Below are 7184 nucleotides of genomic sequence, written 5' to 3'. Positions count from 1 at the left end.
TACATACGGATGTATATAGACATATTTTAGAGTGTAGATTCACTCATTTTGTTTTGTATGTAGGAGTAGTTCATAGTGAAATCTCTAAAAAGACTTCTATTTTGGAACGCAGGGAGTACATACGAAGCAGAATATGTCTACTCCTACATACGAAGTAGCCCATTTGAAATGTGTAAAAAGAGTTTTATCGAATGCAGTGCTTTGATGTGTCGCGTCAACTCGTATAAGCCCGAGAAATTTGATTACTACGACGCCCTCTCCCTCACGGACTGAGCTCCGATGCCTTAACTGCACATGCCTTTGGCTGCATGATAGGTGGGCCAACCACCTGTTGGGCCCACCTGTCATGGACGCAAAGGCAGGAGCAGTAAGTAGAAGCTTTCGCTACATGCTATCCCTCCGGCACGAGGTGGACGGACATGCAGCAGTGGATTCGATACTGTAGAAGTAGGAGTAACATCATTGTTCGTCTTCTCGAAGAGGCGAAGAGCCAAGTGCAAACCGAACGTGGCAGTTGCGAACGCTCGCGTGGTGCGGTTCCTTGGAGTACTAGCCAGGCTCTTGCATGAGACAAAATTGCTATTGTTTAACAATTAAACTCCATTATCCATTGGTTGATACTCATTCTGCATAGGTCCACGCGCTTAGCACTGTTTCCTCCTGGGGTCACCAATGTTTATTTTTTTAATTAATAGCATTCCATGCAATGAACTAGCCATTGCAAGTCATTAAAAGCATGCACACCTCTCATCTCTTATTGGTTGATATGTATGTCAAGAAACAAGAAACAAGGTAGAAGTTAATGCACCGCGCCTAAGTGTTTTGGAACTATTTGGTTTTCGTAAGATGACTTACACACCTAGATGGAGGGAGTAGTATAGACCTATAAACCGGAAAGGAGTATTTGCCTTTCTAGAGATTTCAACAAGTGACTAGACTTCGGCTAAAAAAACAAGTGACTAGACTACACCGTGTGCAGTACCCCCTCCCCTCCGGTTTATAGGGCTCAAATCTCAAATCTCATGAACCAAGGCATTTTGCGATTGGAGGAATGTATCTCGTACTTTACAAAACTACCCTAATTAAACTCATGCATTAATTACGTAGTTCTCTCGTTTTTCTCTCCGCCTTGGTCGCGGTGCACAATATTGAGGCTAGCCATAGTGGGAGTAACTTAGGTAGTAACTTAACACATCCCAAGACAATTTTGCTTATGTTGCAAGTATTTAATGAGGAAAGAGGTGCTTGTGATAACATAATATGTTACTGTAACATAGCGCTTTCCGAGGCAAAATGAGTCTATGAGATAATAAATGAAGCAATCTATGATACTACTACTATGTTACTTTGCACTATGGAGGTAGTAACTTACACTAGTGTCATATGCATGACACTAGTCTAAGTTACTCCCCACTATGACCAGCCTGAGAGAGTGCTTTGATATGTTTTAGTCTCATGACTAAAAGTAGTGGGACTAAAACTTGTTAGCCTCATCCATGCTTGGATCCAAATACTAAAGAGACTAAAATCAAGTTAATGACATTTCAAAGCATCCAGGCCCGCGTGCCATCCACCAAATCACAATGAGGTGCTATAGTCGAGACTCACCTGTCACCCCGGTGTGGCCGGCATGACCCGTCATATCACAAAACCCACACCTTTACCAGCAGTGGTAAGGTGGCCTCCAAGTTGGACTGGATGAAGCAACCATCATTTCATTGGAACGCTCGTTCAAGCCCTTTCTTCCCTTTCTTGAAGAAAACCTCACTCCAGGCTACTCACTTCTGCCATTTTTCTTCTCTACCGACGAAGGAAAGGTGGGCGAATCAGTTATGCTGCTATATTTTCGTTCCAATAATCTTCTTTTTGCGAAGCACCAGCCGATTCTCACATCCTATTCTTTTCCCATTTTCATTGCGATTGTGGTTTCCTTTCGATTGCTTTTTGTTTGTCAGTTCATTGATGGATCCTGGAGCACTAGGCAAAGAGTTGTCGGCGGACAACCCACTGGAGACAGCGATCTCCAGGAAGCGATCACCGACCAACGAGTTGACCTTGTTGGCGGGCCAACCCATGGAGACGAAGAACTCCAAGAAACAAGCACTAGCCAAAGAGTTGAGGACGTTGGCGGACGAACTCCTCAAAGAAAGTTGGAAGAACAGCAAGGGCCCCACCGTGCCTACCCCAGGAGCTCTGATTGCCACCTATGTGAGGCTCAAGACCGAGTTTGAGGAGATAGTCGCCGTTGAGAAGCGGTATTCCCCTGGCAAGGTGATGGCCCGCATCGAGGACGAGGAGATGGCCCCCGGAGGGATGAGATCCCCTGGTGAGCTGCACAAGGTAAAAAATAATGGATTATTACCATAGTTGTGGTTTTTGATTATTTGCAATGTGCTTGCTTTTTGATTATTTGCAATGTGTTTGCTAATATGTTAGTGTTGTGCAGGTGCCGGTGGATGTCCTTGATGATTCCGATGTCGTGGCCCGTCATGTTGGCATCGCCCCGGAGATCGATTCCGATGCCACTGTCCATCCTATGGACATCGCCCCAGAGATCGATTCTGATGTCGCGGTCAGTCCTGTGGACATCGCCCCAGAAATCGATTCCCATGCCGATGTCCGTGTTGTGGTCATTGCCCGAGAGATCAATGATAAGAAATAGTTGGTCGTGCTAATCCTTCAGGGTAGTTTGCATTGCCCTGTGTTTAATTACCAGAACGATGTGTGTTATCAAACCATCTTAGGGCTAGTGCACTGTCTTGTGTGGGCGGATCTTGCTACTTTTGTTTGATAGTGAATCATGCGAACCCTCTCCGAGTTATGGAAACAGATGTATCCTCACCAGCTTTTGATGTAATATATGGCATGCTTAGATGTAACTTTGAACTGTTTATCATATCAGCAGGGCTTGTTTGATGATTCTTGGTGTTAGTAGGCTAGCTACTATGCGAGCTATAGTACTTGCAAAACACTCACCGAAGAGAAACGTTGGGGCTGATGAGCTCGTGGTACACTTATACTTATCCCTCATTGATCGACCAATAGACCTAGCTCCTAAAATTGTAGGCTTAGCGATCGATCAGACAATAGTCGACATACATTCAGGCCTCATTTGGTTCATAGGGTAGGAAAATCATAGCAAAAGTACAAAGAACGTGCAACACAAAATCATAGCAGTGCAGAGACGTACTCCCTCCGTTCCAAAATAGATGACCTAGGCGGGCTAGTTTGGCCTAGTGGGTTTCAGTGATATGATGTGGTACAGTGCCATCCAGTCTTCGTGTGTGGTAGCAGTATTGCGGGTACAGTAAGTTTTCTTGAAGAAGCGGAATTCAACGAAGTCATGAAGGTTCCTCCGTCCGAACAACTTACGGTGGGAAAGGTTGGGCCTGCGATACGACCGGGGTAGACCAGGATAATTTTGTGCATGGCAGGTGGACCAGGATGGTCGATGTCCCACATGTCGGCGAATGAAAGTATTCTTTCCGATATAGAGGACGAGCAACGAGTATTCATTGTTTATTTTTGATGAAAGCTATTGTCTCCACTGTTACTCCTTGACTTTGTCAATGCCTCTCTCTCCTCCACATAAGCGGGGACTACTTGCTATGCATGCAGCGGGCAGCTAGCGTCTTGAGGGGCCAGGGCGGTGAGAGCGGGCTCCGGAAGCGGTCCGGACTCTAGCATGGCCCACCTCACATTATCACCATATATTTCTTGGAGTTTGTGCACGGCGGGCGGGCGATCTCTTCTCCCTCCCCCGTTTCTCTCTTCTCAGCCGACACCCGCCGAGCGATTAGATTTCAGCTATCGACGGTTTATTCAATTACGGTCCCACATGTCAGTGAAATTGCAAGACAACGTGTGTCCCCTTTGGTGAGCGGCGTGCGAGCCGGACTTTCGGGGTTGTGACGCATACGAGTCGTAAGTGTGCCGCCTTTTCCTTTAGAACTTGCGAAGCATAACATTTTCGCGCGATCGATCGATAGAAATCCAGAACAAAATGACGAGGGCCGTGCTTTCCTGCTCGTTAGGCGGGCTAGTTCGAGTGATATGACGTGCTATAGTGCCGTCCACTTGCTCCATTTTTATGTAAGCAAGAGTTTACACTCGTACGCGGGAGGAGTGCGAAACACTGCGGGTCTGATTTTGATCGAGGGATAACTATTCCCTGCCAAATAATGGAGGATTGTTAGCGATTATAGCATGATAGTTAGGGCATCTCCAGCGCTGGCCCACAAATTTACACCGGCATCTGTCCGAGGACACTGATGGATGCCATCCGATGCTGCCCGCATACCTTTCGACAACTATATGAACTAACTGGACGAAATTTGTGCAAACAAAGAAAATTTCAAATTAACCGGATGAAATTCATTACATTTCAAAAACTTTTCCTACAAACTGGACGAAATTCATTACATATTTCGCACAAACCATACTAAACCTACTGTAAACCTAATCTAAACGATCGTCGGTGCCCGACCACCAAGTTCGGCCATGAACCCAAGAAAGCCGGCCATTGCCTTTGCCTCCTCCTCATCCGCCTCGATAACCTCCTCCTCTGGCCGGAGCACAAGGTTATGAAGATTTCTGCCTCCACGTTGCCGTCAAGCGGCTAATCGGCCGCCGATGTTTACCCCACCAAGCTTGGCGTCGACTGAGTGGAGTAGCGGTGGCCTTCCCGGGACCAGAGCGGCGGCGACCTACCATGTACTACTCTTCCTCGCTGCCGGCTGCGCCCGCGCACGCGTGCCGGCTTTGTGGTCGTGGCGGCGGAGGGTGGCCCGGGGGGTGCCGGCGATCTCCTTCGTTTGCTCCTGCGACAGTAAGTAGAAGAGAGCTTTGGAGCGCGCCCGGAGCGAAGCCGCCGTTGTCCCTCGTCTGCTCCTATGACAGTACATCCAAGAGAGCTTCGGAGTGCCACGAGGCCATGGTTGAAGTGGTGCCGACAGAAGGAAGGGACCGGAGGAGAATAAGTGTGGGTCTTTGGCTATGGCTGGGAGCTGGGGCTCAAGTTAATATAGCGGGTGAATGGCAATGAGCCGCGGTAGACGGATGGACAACTGGCGCCAGAGTAGGTTCGTCGGGCATGAATGCGAACGCTGCTTTAGTGACTTAACTGCAGATGCGTTTGGGTGTCTTACATGTGGGCCCAAAGGGCGTCTGGCACGTATGTCAGTGACACACCAATTGCACCTGCAGTTAAGTCCAGTGAATGTGGCATTGACATTCTAGAGAGATGGTGACCGTTTCAGGCGCATGCGGACTGTTTGACTGGTCAACCATACAAATACGGAGCTATACGCTGAGCCGGCGACCGTATAATCACCATATCTCATATACAATGATCAAAGTGAGCTATCAAGACAAGTTCGATGACCACCAATGCATTTTACTCGGTAATAAATGACCAGGATTGAAGGGGAATCCTAATTTGCTTCGTCTTCTGCCCTTGAGCTCTTGACAAACCAATGCACTATACGGTTGTCCGGCCACTCCACCCCAGAGCTCTCTCACCAAGCGTCGTTCATGCCACCGCGCCGCACACTAACCGGTAAGGCAGCGATGGCATCCCGCCGCGCCGAGTTCCTCGCCGCCCACGAACGCACACAAAATGGTAGGTAAGCAATGGCATCCCGCCGTGCCGAGTTCATCGCCGCTCGCGACCTCACAACTATGTGGGAGGAATTTGAAGATGCCAAGGCCGAATGGGCAATAGAGCAAGAGGCGGCCAAAGCCGCACGGAGGGAGCGGAAAAGTCAGAAAGCACTCAAGAAAAGACAGGCCCGCCGCCGCAAGAAAGAAAAGGACGCACGCGCTGCTGCGGAGAGGTCGGCGGAGATCCAAGCACGGTGGGGTGTCGCCGACAAAGCCGGGAAGGAGAACGACGGCGTCTGGCCAGCATTTGAGAAGTAGTAGTACTAGTAGTTAGTGTGTGTGTCTGTGTCTGAGTACGAGCATGTACCAGTACTACTAGTTACTACTGTAGTTTTTAGAGAAAATTACCAGTACATTAGCATAGACTAAGTGGAAAAATTCCTATCCTATGCATCAAATGGCATCTCTTTCTCTATAGGAATTGAGATGCATGTCATCTCACTTCCTATGATTTTCATATTCCTATGATCCTATCCTATGAACGAAAGGAGGCCTCTGTTGGAGTAAATACTGTAGCTAGCAGTACTGCTGGTACAGTAGTTTTCTTCAAGAAGCAGAATTCAACAAAGTCGTGATGGTTCCTTCATCCGAGCAACTTCAAAGTGGGAAGTGGGCCTGTGATTTGACGGCTCATTAGTCATTGTTACTGTGGCGCGACGACCTGGGTGACTCTCCCTTGGAGTTCTGCGTGCATGGCAAGTGGACCAGGATGGTCGATGTCCCACATGTTGGCGAATGGAAGTATTCTTTCCGATATCGAGGAGCAAGGAAACCGTGTGGTATAGTATCACTGCTGATTGGTTCGCAAAAAAATAGTATCATTGCCAATTTATAATTATTTTTTATTTCTGATGAATGCTAGCATTTCAACTCTTACGACGAAGGGTGCCAAACACGACACGTGCTGGATGTCCCACACGTCAGCGAAAGGAGTGGGACATGAACATCGTGGTAGAGCCCAGCGTAAAAAAAATAGCATGGTAGAGCGTCTTCACTTCTTCCACTTCTGGGTCGGAGACCACACGTAGTAGTACTTAGCTGTATGAATGATACAAAGTGCGACCTGGAGAGAAAGACACGTCTAGTTGGAAGGTCTCGGGGCATACACGTAAACAATATAAAAGTTAATATGTGCCTCCAACTAATATAGTAGTAGTAGAGTACTTAGACACGTACTCCATAACATCACCGTGCATTGCACGTACAACATTTAGTGGTAGTACGTAGTAAGAGACAAATGCCGCCCAAGAGTTCCCTTCTCGACCTACTTTTGGGTGTTTGGTAGAGTGTATGGAGGGTGCATGAGTCCACACTAGTTTAGCACAAATACACTAGAAGCATGCATGAAGAGAGCATGCATGAAGAGGGGTGTTGAGTTGAGCATGCATGAAGAGGGAACAACTATGCTGAGACGAGAACGCAACCAAACACACCCTGTATGCCACGCATGTTCATACCATTTGTGCCTTTCTACTTCACTTACTGCGTTACATTACTCAGGTTCTTACGTCCACTCCTGGGTA

Source organism: Triticum aestivum, chromosome 6B (assembly GCF_018294505.1).
Source record: "Triticum aestivum cultivar Chinese Spring chromosome 6B, IWGSC CS RefSeq v2.1, whole genome shotgun sequence".
In the NCBI taxonomy this organism is placed as follows: Eukaryota; Viridiplantae; Streptophyta; class Magnoliopsida; order Poales; family Poaceae; genus Triticum; species Triticum aestivum.
Note: the sequence above shows the minus strand (reverse complement) of the source record.